Source organism: Drosophila novamexicana, unplaced genomic scaffold (assembly GCF_003285875.2).
Source record: "Drosophila novamexicana strain 15010-1031.04,08,12 unplaced genomic scaffold, DnovRS2.1 tig00000108-arrow-pilon, whole genome shotgun sequence".
Lineage (NCBI taxonomy): Eukaryota > Metazoa > Arthropoda > Insecta > Diptera > Drosophilidae > Drosophila > Drosophila novamexicana.
In genome coordinates this window covers 2,212,565-2,227,155 of record NW_020824772.1, presented here as the reverse complement: position 1 = coordinate 2,227,155, position 14,591 = coordinate 2,212,565, and the positions used below count along the sequence as shown (strand labels likewise).

General features: G+C 39.2%; 1 protein-coding gene across 1 annotated transcript in view; it reads left to right on the top strand.

Moving 5' to 3' along the window:
• The window catches only part of LOC115757721 (pneumococcal serine-rich repeat protein), a 58,658-nt gene that overhangs the window by 16,485 nt on the left and 27,582 nt on the right, over positions 1 to 14,591 (top strand). The gene's annotated exons all lie outside the window — the stretch shown is intronic.

The window sequence follows — 14,591 nt, the reverse complement described above, 5'->3', positions numbered from 1 at the left end:
CTTGTAGCCCTGCCGTTACAAAAAAAAAAAACTCAAGACAATAAAGTTAGCTGAGCCAAGTCAAGAAGCCAAACCCAGTTCGGGGTGTTCAGTGCGAAAAGTTGCTCTGCTTCTATTCCATAATATAAGTTATGTGCAGAGAAAGTTTTTCAAGCCATCAACAGCATAGTTGCCAAAATAAAAAATGAAAAAGCGAGCAGAAGCTGGGCAAAAACCCAATGGCTTTTTCGGACGAGACAACATTCTTAGCCAGCTGTGTGTAAGGGTATGCGGGCCGCCTGGCATTATGAAGTGACCAAACTAATGAGTGAGAGCCAGAAAGAGAGAGAGAGAGCGAGAGCGACGGAGGAAGGGAAGGGAGCAGGGTATAGCAGTTGCTGAAAGTAAAAGTTTACAAACATTTGCCAGATACTTGGGCTGCACTTAAACTTCAGCTGCGCGTCAGCAAACAGTATTATTATAAACACATTTTCCAGCTGCTGGAAAACCGGTTCGCCTCGTAGATGTACTTTACAAGATGCTAAAAACCAAAAAAAATGAAAAATAAATAAAAACCTGACCTGCTGCATTAACTGCAGCCAGCCGGAGTAAAAGTAAAGTAAATTTCATTAATGCATGCAGCCGGAGTAAGCCACAGCCGCAGCCACAGTCGGCCAAACGCAGTGCGACAACAGTTACAGTAATAGTCACAAGTGCCACGCCCAGTTGCAACTGCAACTGCAAATTGCAACTCTGTGTAGCACAACATGGATCTGACTGCAGATTAGCATATTTGAAGAGCTGATGAGGCAGCTCTTTTGATGGACTACGACTGACGCATCAATTGATGCGACATCCTGTTTCCTTTTATTGCAATCCTTTCACCTGGTGTATGGCTATGTGTGTCCATGTATGTGTATATGCGAGTGCGTGCACATCCACACAATAAGGGCCGAACTCTGCATGACATCAAAGCATCTTTGACTGGCTTCCACCTAACCTGATTCATCCAGCTTCAGGGCTTCCACACAGACAGCATGCTATCTGCCTTTATGGTGCAGAACATTTCAGGAATTTCTTTTCAACGAGCACTGCATGACTCGCCCATTGATTTGATTTGTATTTTACAGTGCAGCTCAATATAAGGAAAATGGTTTAAATAGCTGACTGACCAATTCTTAATAGTATTGTTCAAACTCCTCTTCTTCAGATCAATTTAAATTATTCTTAAAAAAATAATGACTTTTATTGAATTCAAAGTTCAATAAGTTTCTTTAAACTCAGAAGTTTTTCTGTACTTGTAATCAATGTTGGGCTTTTATAAAGAAGAAAAACATTTAATTAATTTTGAAAAATATTGTTCATATTTTATTATTTTTTGTGTTCCTCCTTTTACCATTCGTTTTTATTTTGTTAAAAATGGGATTTTCCTATATATTTTTAGCCAGGGAACAGCGACTTTTATTGTTATTCCGAGCAGTATAATATGTTGGTAAAAAAACCAATAAAAGCACACGTACTTTAAGAAGACTTTAAAAGTTTACCAAGCTCGTGCTAAATGATCTTCCTTTAAAATTTAAAATTCTTAAAACGTTGTCGAACTCAAGCAGACTTTAAGAATATTTGGAATACTGTTACGTGCGCTTTGTAGAGCTCATACCATTTTGTTTGCAATTTTAATAACGTCGTACTTCATTTCCAGATAGTTATGTCATTTACTTACAATTTATTTGTGCAACATTAATTTTTCTGTCTATTTTGCAGAATCTAAAAGACTTCAATGGCTGTCATTTATGTTTAGTTGTCTGCTTGCCAACCGCTTGTTATGTGCTGCCCTGTCGGCATCATCAGGCAGCTCTTCTTGGCCAGAATGAAGCTCTGCTTTTAAGACAGCTCGCCTGCCGCTGGACAGACCATTAGTCAATGTGCCAGCTACAGTTCGGTAGCGGCACAGGAGCAAGTGGTACTCAGTGTGTTTGATGCTTCTTGTTGCTCCAGAGTTAAAGATAGCCTTTCCATTTTATAACTGTCAGCGGCGCAATGAATGCAATTTGCTGGCGTTGTTTTTTCTTATACCTCTTCTTCTTGTGCCTCGCGTATTTTGTCGTTTTGTAATTATGCGTCGAATTTTGTGGCCACATTTGAAAATTGTACGCAATTTTCGAAAAGTGTCAACGCATGTCAAGCTACAAAAGCTTGAAAAGAAAAAGAAATAAACAAACAATGTTAATTTGTAGCTGTTGCTGCATGTTGCATGCTGCCACTGGTGGCATTCACTTTTTTACGTTTGCTGCAGCTGCAGCTGTTTTGTATGTGTCTCTTGAGATGACTGCGTCTGGCATTACATGATACTCATTATTGCACATTTTGTAAAACATTTCACGAGGCAATAGAGAGAAGGAAAGTTGTTGTCTGTCCCTAGCATGAGACAGCACAAAAAACGCATTTGAACTATGTTAAACCCCTTGTTGATTTCATTAATTGTTATAATACCCAGCTACTTGCTGCCACGCCAGCTCAACATTAACCAATTAGCCAAGTCATGGTTACTAGGGCTAATTATTGGCTCAAATTTGTAAAATGGTTGAGGTCCAGTAATTCTTGTTTTATTTTTGGCTTAAAATGAGTTGCATTAAAGCTTATTTGACGCGCGCTGAAGATAGATTTTTTACAAATGCGATTAGTATGAATATAAATATTTAAGAAACATATTTTAAATCTTTGAGTATATGTAACTTAAAGCTTAATTAAAAAGCACATTACTCATTAACTTACAACCTTAAAAGCACATTTATAAATCTGAAAGTATAAAAGCCTTACTAAAATTATTTAGCTTAAAACTTAACTAACTAGCTTTATTCTAGCAGTAAGACCTAACAGCACTTTAAGATTATTTAAAATGACGTCAAATAAATTTCATTTAAAGCTTTTTATTATCAAACTCCAACATCTACACAAAACTCAATTTGCACCAACGCAAAGCTAAAGCGCAAATCGCAGCCATTTTCCATTATGAACGGCAACCGAAGTCACAATATTTAGATTTAATATAAATAAATACAACTTTATGTTTATTTGAATTTCCATGTGCTGCCCGCTAGCCTCTGCAGATTATATTTCCAATTGAAAAATATATATTTTCAAAGTGCCGCCAGTAGTTTAGGTATCACAGGAAACGAATCGATATTTGAAAAAGAAAATAAATGGCACGAAAAATATACTTGAACAACATGGAAAAACTTTTAACTGCTTGTGACAGTCGAATTGAAGCTGTAAACACTCTGACAGAAGTTCAAGCAAAGAAACTAAAAATACTTTTGGAAATGCTTGGAAATATGAAGCCATACTTTGTGTGACATATGTATATAGAATCATTGGACTGCGCTGCTGCGGCTTGGGGCACAGCTGTTGTTGCAGGAATTTAATTAAATTGCGCTTATAAATAATAGGCAAGCAAATCAAGCTGTGTTAGCCAAATTGAATTATATAATTAGGCATTGACCTTAAACGTGGCAGGAACACAAAGAGGCTAGCAATTGGCTCAGGCCTATCGCTCACAACCAGAATTGAGGCACAAGCTCAAAATGGTAATCGCATCTAGTCGAATATATATATATCACTCTTTATTTTTTGTGGTATCAAAGCGCTTACACACTTAATCGAATTTAGCAACAGTTTCCTTCGTTTTCCATTAGCCGCTGGTAATGGATGATTTTCCAATTACCGGCCTGCCAGGTTTTCGTGAACCCAACAGGGCGTATGCGTGATGTCGACCCAATCGCACGCACATTCGTCATACGCAGCGTTGTACACCGTGTGTCTGTGTGTGTGTGTGTTTGCGTGGGTGTGTGTGCTTGGCACACGAAATGCAAATTGACGATGATTGCCAGGGATTTTCTTGTGGTTTTGACAAATTGCCCGCTTTCTCCGTTTGTCATTGTTGGAGATGCTGCTAAACAGAGCTCGGGCATTCGACATGGCTACACTGGCGTTTATATCGAAGGTTGTGTGGGCATGTCTGCGTATGTCTCTTTGAATTTCTTTTGTTTTTCTTGTTGCCTTTGCATTGCCGTCATCGTTACATGAAATGGCCAAATGCCGCAAGTTTGAAAAACTGTTGCTGCCACAAATGCAAACACATTATATCTTGCTAAGGGGCCACTTGCGGCGAACTGTGTTGAGTATTGCCTGCGGCATCCATTAGAGCGTTTTATATTGACGTACTGAACTATGCCAATGGCCCACAGCTGGTATGGCATGTCTAGCGTTAAAGGCAGAACCTCAATTCGTATGGATTAAAGCAGTGCTAACTGAGCTAATCATAAACTGCAAACAGATCGACTATTTTAAATAATGCAATTATTCTGTCTGTTTCTATGCAAACAAGTTTTTCAGTCTTGATGAAATTTTGCAAAGGTCCGTCAGTTTATATTTTTTTTGGCCAAGACAGTAAATCTTAAGGATTATCAAACGTCTACTTCATGCAGCTAATGTCGTAAAATTCTTGTTAGATAAAATTCATTGTGTTTCTAGTCATCTGCGGTTAGTATTTACAAGCTGTCCTCTACAACTAACTATTCAACTTTATCATGTCGCACATATAGGATATAAAGCCTGTGAGTTGTGCATAAATTTGTTTTATTTATTTCTTTTATTTGCGTTGAATTTTTCAATAGCAAATATTTGTTTATTATTTTTGTTTCCTTACTATTATTAATTTACTGATTTTTTTATAATATTTTTTTGATTGTGCGTCTCTTAATTCTTTTTTATTTTTTTAAGTAAAACATACTTTGTATTTTTTCAGTATATTTATTGCAGATATATTTATTTCAATATGCGCATTTTTATTGTTTTGAATATTTCTGTGTCCTCCTTTGCCGCTGAAAAACTGCAATAATTAATGAACAATTTGCACAACAAAAAGTAATTGTAAAAGCCGCTCAAAACGAATACATACGAATATGCAATTAATCGGTTATTAAATTTATAAAAATATATGGCAACATCGGCTGGTTAGATAGACACTGTTATGGGCTGAGCTAGCCCTGCGGTCGGCTGCACATTATTTTCCACTTAAATGCAGCTGTTGATTGACACATGGCTCAAATTGAATTAAATTTATGCTATAAAATTTATAGGCCAGCCAAACTGGAGACATAAAACAAAAATGGCAAACGCCTCGCTTCACCTCAAAGAACTGACACACACATGGCCAAATGGCAGTATTAACCGTAGACTTCGATATATACATATATATTGATGACTCTGCCTACCCACGTCAGCCCACACAAAGCAGCAGTTACTGCTGAGCTAGAATACCGACGCAGCCAAGAGGTTGCTCGCGTAGTTTTTCAATTCAGCCAACAGCTTTGCTTCTTAAGGATTTTCCAATAGAATTTTGATCTTGTTTGGCCGATAAGTAATTCAATTACTTGATTTGCTATTGATTTGGGTAATTCATAGCTCGTTATACCGTTTATGTTTTCATTAACACTTTCTCTTTATAGCCGCGTAGAGGGTGACTTTATTTGAGTCTATAAAGTATATAAATGTTTTAATTCTTGTTCAGTATAAACAACTGAGTCTATTTAGAAAAGTGGATGTGTCGGTTGTAAGCAATCATCATGGGGCATGCGGAAAGTACATATTGTTGAAATCGGCTGAGTCGGACCACTATATCAGATGGCTTCTTTACAAAATTAGGTTATTAAATAAAGAACTTTTCTTTATATGGCATATATAACTGCATACTTTTATATTATAAAGCTCTATAGGAAGAATCGTTTGAAAATAAGGAGTTTTCTATGGAATACTTTAAAGTTTTTTATGATATATTGACTAACTCAGCTATTACGAGCTTCACTCTACACCCAACATATGGTTTTGCAGCCATGTCAAATCGGACTACACTATTCTATAGCTTCTGTAGAAAGATTAGTCTTATATTTTCAGACAGTGTCGTTGGGCTGGCGAGGTTTGTGGGTAACTCAACATTATTGGCTGCTAATTTCAATTTGTTTTGGACATTTTCGGCTAGCGTGAAAAGCGTGAAAATGTAAGCGCAATTGCTCAAAGTAGACTGGGTCATACATTTTCGGGGCATTGCATAATTAAATGTTCTGGTGCGGGCTATGGTGGGGGCGAGCCAGGCCAGTTAGCGTGTGCGCTGCGTCGCCTTCAATTACTTAAAATTCTGAAGTGCAGCTATAATTGAACATTGTCACGCTTGCCAGAGGAAGTGGCAACGGGAATGGTAACTGGCCAAGCAACGGCACTTGGTATGGCCAAAAAAAAAAAAAAAAAAAACAAAGTAGTAATAAAAAACAATATTGTTGTATATGCTGAGTAGTTATAGCCATGGCGCGCGACACAGTGCCAACTGTAAGTCAACAACCTTTTTGGCCAAGTCGCAAATTTTACGCACGTACAATTTGTCGTTGCCCCTTTAGGGCACGCAGGGGGATACATGCGTCAGTGTCGTTTTAGTGGTTTGATTTGTGGGCTGTCTACTCTCGGGTCAGGCAACATGAGACGAAAACTTTTAGGTGCGATTTATTTTTATGTTATGCCCCGCCGCCATTTTGGCACCTCTTCTGCTCACTCTGGCTTTGCAGTCAGTGAAGCATTTGAAACTGGCCCCAGCCACGCCTTGGCGATTTTGTTGCACACGCCAGTCATTAATTTATATTGTAATAATTTTCCTCTTTCAGTGCAGTCAGCGAGTCAAATTTTCCGATGCTTTCGTCTGGAAAATGCGAACGGGTCCAGTGGTTAGCTGTACAAAAAGTTACTGACTCGGCTCGAATATGAATTGTAATTTAGTTACGATTTTGGCTTCTGACTTTTCTTCTTCATTTTTGTTGGCCCGCTTTGCTTTATGCTTGTTGGCATCTATTTGGGCTAAGCCCTTCTAATGTTACCATAACTTTTGCCAAAAAAAAAGAAGCCAAGCTTACGTGACTTTCATCCCAATGACAATCGCTTAGCATGCAGCCGAGTCCAAGTTCAGGTCCTTTTTTTTGTACGGACCCCGACAGCCATTTTCCACGCCCTTCGATTTGAATATTGACACACAGAGAGATATTGTTAAAGTGTTGCCTCCAAGGGTTTCACTTAGATCTAGAGAGAGGCAAAAATGTTCAAACTTTAGTTTATTTATTTCGCTGCTTTTTGCTTGTGACCCCAGGGAACTTTGACCAACACAATTGTATATATTGCTAAATATATATATATTTGAGATAGATTTTTTGTTTTTTATATATTTTTAAATATTCACAGGTTCACATGCTCGTTGCTACCTGGTATTGATTTTTTTTTAGTTTGCATGTGGGATTTATGAAATATTCATAATAAAACATGGATAGAAACATGTGTTTTTCTCACACATGCGCATACCCTACCCTATCCCACCCTAACCACCCTAACCCCAGACACTGGTGAGGGTAGCTTAAAATACCAGCAATGGCCACTGGGACCCGGGTCAGTGACTGTCGTTGTAGCTGCCGATTTAATAGAGTACAGTGCCTATTGAGTGTAATTTAGCTGTAACACGAAATTGATATTTCACTTTAATTGAAATATATAGGAATTTTCATAGTCTGACATTTTATGGCTCTTCGTTGGAGCGGCTTTTACATATTAATTGCCCGAGGCCCAGAAAAACGAAGCCCTTCTTTTGATTGATGACCTGCTTACGTTTGGCCTAATGAGCGGCCGATTGGCCTTGGCTTGTAACAGTTTGTAAAATATATAAAAATATCAATTTCAAGACCCAAAAACTGTCAACGTGCAGGAATCCAATGACTTAAGGGGGCAAATCAAGTAAACGGCTTAAAGTGGCAGCGTTTGCCAAATTAGAATTTATTACAGTAGAAATCTTTGGCACACATTTGCCCACTGCTAACTGAGCACCTTGATCTAAGACCTGGAAGAAATTTGCTATGGCAACAAATGTCTGTCAAAAGATGGCTGCCTTTGGCATGGTTTGGCCTTAACGTCAACTGTGTTTGTTGGCCAATTAAGGTGGCGAAATGATAATCAAAACAAGACAGAGCAGTAGTGCTTGGCAAGCTGAAGAGTAAATACCCTAGTAGACATATATATATATACATATATATACACTGCAGTCCGATTTAATAGTGAAATGTTTGGAGAATGGTGAAGCTTGCTATTAGTGAACTTGGCGAAGGCAACTTGGAATTGTCACTATATATCTATCTTTCTGATATAGAAGTCCAATCGTGCCGACTCCGAAATATGCTGCCAGCAACAAAAACACGGGTCTAGGCAAAGCTTCATAGATTCACTTACTTTCTACGTTGTGACAGAATATTAATACCCTCTGCAAGGGTATAACAAGTGGCTAGCATTATTTTTGCTGCAAAAAGGGCGCGCGCGAAGCCAAGAAAATAAATAAACAAACCCAATGAATGGACGGATGTTGAAACAGCCGAGCAAAACAATCGTGGGCAATCAGAGGAGGACACGAAAAACAACAACAACAACAGCAGCAACAACGACAATTGTGGCAATCATGGCTACAATGACAACCCCGACAAGCAGTGCAATGTCGATTAGCTGTTATTTAGCCGGCGCTTAAAATGGCTGCCAAGTCATTTCCGCTGCGCGCGCGCCAAATGCCAATGTTGTTGGCCAGCGTGTCCCCTTTCCCGCCCACTCTCCCCCTGCACTCTACACCCTTCTCATCTCTTTGCTGTTGTTGTTGAGAGCTAAGTAAATGAATGTACAAATTGACGATTTGTTTGATTTTGGCGCCAAAGGAAAATATCTCTGGGTACATTAGGCGGGCGGGTGACTTGTTGGGCTATAATTTAACGCACGAACGGCTCAGTTAAGCGTTGTAAAAGTAAAAAAGAAGACATAGCAGCAACAATTTTGAGTCCCAAATAAATGCCAACCCTTGAAAGGCTCTAATACAAGATTGTCTTTGTTGTTGTTGTTGCAGTTGCGCCTTATTCAATTTGCTTTGCTGGCCGCTGTCCCCTTAGGAGCTTGCCTCAGCGCGTGGCAGCTTGTGTGGGCCAACGTTTATTAAGTAATAAATGCTTTGCAATTTCTAAGGCTTACTTTAGTGGATTTATTTTTGTGTCCCGGTCTAGCAGAACATTTTGGGCCGTAAATTAGCTTGAGAGCAACAACAGCAGCAGCAGGTGTTGAGCTGGCTCTCGTGTGCTGCGGCTGACCTGTTTGGCTAACAGCAACAAATGCCACAATTTGCTAGCTGCTGCTTTTGCAAGCGTCGCTTTGGCAAGTGTCTGAACTGCGGGAAATGTAACGACCTTGTGGCAGGCAGCAGGCAGCTGCTTTTGTTGCTTGCCCCATTGTGGCTCGTGCATATCTTCTGTGGTCTGCAACATTGTGGCAGCTGTCGCTTCCCATTCCACAATTATATTTTATGGTCCTCCTTAAGCTGGGCCGACCACGTGAAATGGCGTGCAAATGCCAACTGATCAACCTTTTGTGTTGTGCCCACAAAATTTATGCCCACCAGTTGAAAGTCAATTTGGGTTTTATGCGTTCAAATTTCGTGTATTCAAATTATGCCGAATTTTAACCAAATTATGCATGTGTCTGCGCATTGTCAGTCCATTAATATGCAGCTGACTTTGGCTGCATATAGCGCGTGGCGCACCCGGCGTATGCGTAATCCAGCTCATGCATATTACGCATACGCCTCAGGTGCGGCAGCACAGTTGAAAACTTCCTGGAAAAACGTTGAGAGCTCTAAATGGAATTAATTAAGCAATCTGTATAGAGTTTAAGACATGGGCGTCGCTGACTCTGTTTCTGGCTTCGATTACCAGGACGTGGTCTCTAATAGTTATAATAATATCCATCGGTTATAATTTTGCCATTAGCAATATTCAGCTCAAAGCTGCGCAAAAATAAGTAAATAATTTACTGCGCTGCGCATTAATGATTTATTATTATATCTTGCTTTGGCTTTTTGTTTCGACGCGGCTCACACAAGCTTATTACCGCATGCCACATGGGCAACATTAAAGCTCACAAAGAGGGCAACGCGTTATGAGCCCTAAGCTAAGCTAATAGTTTCTGGACAGCATAAAGTATATGCCGAAGACATTAATTTACGCAAACCGGACAAATTAATGTGAAGTTTTGCATATGCGATCCCTCTAGACAAGGCCGCTCCCTTGTGGCAGACAGGCAGATAGACCCACAAAATGGTGAGTCGAGCGGTGGCCTGATATAATTATGCAAATGTCAGAGAGCCGCAGCGAAACCCTTGTCAAGCCGCTCGTAGCGTTTATCATTGTCGAATCGAAGTTGGATTGTGGCCGGCAAGAATACACACACACACACATAAACACTCGGGAGTAAATATGTGTTTAGCTTGGCTATTGTTGCTTTTGACACAAAGTTTATATTTAATTTATTTTAAATTCACATTCTTTCGTGTATGCCATGGCCGGAAAAAGTATTTTTGTGTTGGCTTTTATCAGCTTTTTAGAACTGCACAAAAACGAGGGTGCAAAAGAGCTGCGTATCCTGTCGCATGCACATTTAAAATTAATTAAAACTAATAATATATTTGAAGTATGCAAATACTGCGCCACCGGCGTGCTGGCATCCGGTGTACAAACCACCAGCGTTGGCTAAATTTAATTTAAGGCCAAAAGCGACACAGTTGTTTGTCTTAACCATGGTAATGGGGCGCATTCTCGCGAGTGCCTTTGTAAAAGTTTTAAACTGAAGCGGAAATACAAGACCCGAAAACCAATGCCCTGTCATGGCGCTTGCGGTGATGTTAAAATGGCGATGGACTACCAAAAATCAGAGGCCAGCAGATATGACTCTCATCTAAACGAGAGTGTTCGTCAGGAACATGCCCTGTAAGCAGTATTGATTGGAACCCGCAAATTTATAGATAGTCTGAGTTAAACTTTATCTGACTAGCTGTACGGTGGTCTGTGAGTACCCTGTAATCGGAGCTAATTGATGAAGAAAATATTCAACACAAAATCTGTGTAAATCGTTTGTAGTTAGTCTTTTTCTTATATGGATGGCGGGGTAGTGAGGTAGTGCTTACAGCTACCTACATACTAACTTGGCCAACTCCATGTCTTTTATCCTACACGCCTTTCAGCTATGATAATATTTCTTCTATTGCTCTCGCACACAACTATGGTCTATGCGAGGTATTTAAATCAGCTTGTATTTTATTTTTGTTAAAAACTGTTCTAAAATTACCGAATCTGTGTCCTTGCCACAGCATCCGGACAGCGACAGCAAGCCACAAACGGTCCTCGCCAAATCATATTTAGCATGGTAATTATTTATCTGTGTATTCTCTGCGTGGGGCAGATTTCAACAGCTCCGCCCGCTCACACCCTGTTCTAAGCGAGTCCGCTTGGCATCATTAAAATCATAAATCTCATGGACAGCAGCTGGCAACTGCAGCTGAATATTATTTGAGTTATGGTATTTTTTATTCAACAATTTTCTCGCTTCCGCTTTTGAAGACAATGTTGATGATTTTTCTGGTGTCAGGGGAATTTTCAAGTAAAAACGTATATTTTTTATGTATTAAAATTGCAAGCAGTGCTTAGTATACACTCATACAGCATCTGGGAAGCAAGCTGCAATGTTGAGAGTGGAGAGTATTCGAATAGCTAACACCCTATAGGGTCACTTCTATATCGGAACATCTACTATATTCGATTCAATGAAAATTCACTAATTAATTTTTTTCGGATTGCTTAATTGTGTTTCGTTTGTCCCTTAAATCTGTCAATAAGTTGTTAAAAGATTACCACGATACTTATATAACAGACGATATTTTTATAAGTTATATTAACGTACAGTCCCTAGTTAAGGCTAATTAAAACTCTACATGTTCAGCGCAAATAGAAGATTAGCTAAAGGGTATCACAAAGCAGATTACACTGAGACCCTCAAGAAGAATAAGGGATTTTTTAGTAATGCTAAACCCTTTTACTGCGTAGCATGTGAATGGTATTTGAATTGATTTAATGAATAAAACGAATCAAAAATGTACTCAAATCGGGCAACAATGCCCCAAAAATAATATTCATGTTTACATATTTTGCTTCAGCCCGAATCGCACTAAGCTTGAGCTAAGCCGCCTGCTGGCAACATCAAAGCACGTCTCGTGCAACAATTCGCTGCTTGTTGCTGTTATTGCTGTTGTTGCTATGTGTGCCTGTAGTTGGGGCACAGGTGTTCGATTGGGCCAAAAGTCGCACAGCTAAGGGCTGGCACTCGCCGCAGCTGATTAGCATCGGCTTAATTAGTTGGGTTATTTGCATGACCCAAGGCGTACAATCAAAAACATGCGTTCAGCTATTTATTTAGGCTCGTCTCGAGAGCTGGCAACCGCCCACGAGCACACACATTACTAATTATTAAAAATAAAAATGAAACATAGAGGCGTGACCAGGCGGCTGACAAGCTGGCTGGGGTGAAAATTTATGGCTATTTAGCTTAGCACTTTTTGGCCAACCATTGTTGGGGCTTGAAAGGCTCTGGCTTAATGGCTTATTTGGATTATTAATTCATAGCGCGCCGGCAATTACAACAATACTCAACTATTGCAAGTGACAAGCTTGCGTACAGTTCAACATGGGCAGCAGCTGTAGCATACAACATGACGTCCATGGTTGCCCCCTTTGGGCATGCCCAATAAAACACGTCAAAAGAGTCCCAGAATGTAGGCGCCACGCATGGGGCTGGAATGAGTATGTGGGTGTGTGGTATGCCTGCCTGTGGTTTGAGGTGTGCGCACTATGCTTTCCCCTAGAAGCATGCAACATGGTTTAACTCAGCAAAGCCACTCGCTCGACTGGGACTTGATGGTGTGCTGTTGTGGTGGTGTGAGTGTGTGTGTGTCTGTGCTAACTGTATGCGGTGCTGGCTGCTTGACGTTTGTTGATTTTGTGGTACTAATAAAATACTCGCGCCCGGCGCCAACGCTCGAATGCAGATAAAAAAATATAATTAAAAATTGTTGTTGTGTAGCTGCTATATGTTGCTGCGGTGTGCTGCTGCATAATTCGCACAACAGCAGAAAATCCTGTTTGGCTTTTTATGTCCGCTGCGTGACTGTTTCACTGATACATGCCTTAACAATATACCACATGTGCTGTGGTTCTGTGTGTGTGTGTGTTTGTGTGAGTGTGCGCGCGTGTTTTATGACTTTGCCATAAAGTTAATTCAAATTTTGGTTTGGTTTTGCATGTTGAGAGAGTCGCTCACATTACCCAGGCTATAGCCTAGTTGGCTCTGAAATTGAGACTAGCTGCAGCAGGCACTAATCCGTTATATTAAACAGCTAAGAGAAATAGTGTCCTGTAATTGCTAGCAGCTCAAGCTGAGAGCTTTAAGTGCAATGGATATTGTTATGGAAATACAATTTATCTAGCTTAAAGCTTTAATGCACCTTCCAAGTAATTTACATGTGCTGTGTGCTAAAAAATGTCGGTGTTAATAAACAATAAGCAATAACCAGCTGCTAGAAGGTTGAGCTTTTAGTTAAATATGCTGGAATTGTTATATAATTGGTGTGAGCTTTAAGATTGCTTGTATTCAAAGATAACGAGATTTTTTGTCAACTCAAGTTTAAAATTTTCCTTATCTTAAAACGAAATGTTTCAATTAAAACTCGCCTTGCAAATACATCAAAATTTTTTTTAATTTTCTTAACTTGTACTCGTATTTTTTTTTTATATTTTCAAACATAAACGAAAAAATGTTAAGTAAAGTATGTTTTATGCCTAATGAGAAAACTAGTTAGAAAGTAAATGTAAATGAAATTGAAAAAAGAAAACTCATAGCATTATCCACAATAAGTTTCTCTGAACATAAAGATCCTAGGTTCTTATTGCCATCCGAAACACTTTACTCTAAGATAAAGCTTGCACTTAAATTAATTTAAGGGACATTAAATTGACATTTACATTACGCTTAAGCAAGTGGCCTGTCACATGGATTTCGGCACAATTATAATACACATTTAATTGCCTGACTAATCAGCACAGCACAACAATAAACCATTTGCTTAATTTATTCCAACCAAAATATGTAAACTGTGCCTAAATACTTAATACTCGTATTCATAATTTTTGCATTTGAAAACCATTTTAAAAAATCCTTAACAAAATTATTAAAAACAAACGAATATTAAATTGTAATCGACTAATAACAACTATTTGTGTGTTCTTTTTTCTTTATCTCTTTTCATCAATAACCACTTTTATGCTGTTGTTTTCATGCTCACACACAACAACCACACGCACACACACACATACACACACACTCTATACGTGCTTCCAACTTTTGCTATTGCTCTCTCGCTCGCTCTTACCACCGCAACCACAACAACCACTTGTGACATCGCAAAATGTTATTTACCCCCTTTTTGTAATGTGTTTTTAATTCTCAACTAACTTGTAACAAACAATTTAACTAAAATAACGTCTATGCGTAATTTTGTTATGTCCCGTCCAACTGGCCCTCAAACCATCCACCATCACAACAACAACGAAACATTGCCACCAAACCTAAACCCACCATAAACAACAACAACAACAACAACAACCACACCATCA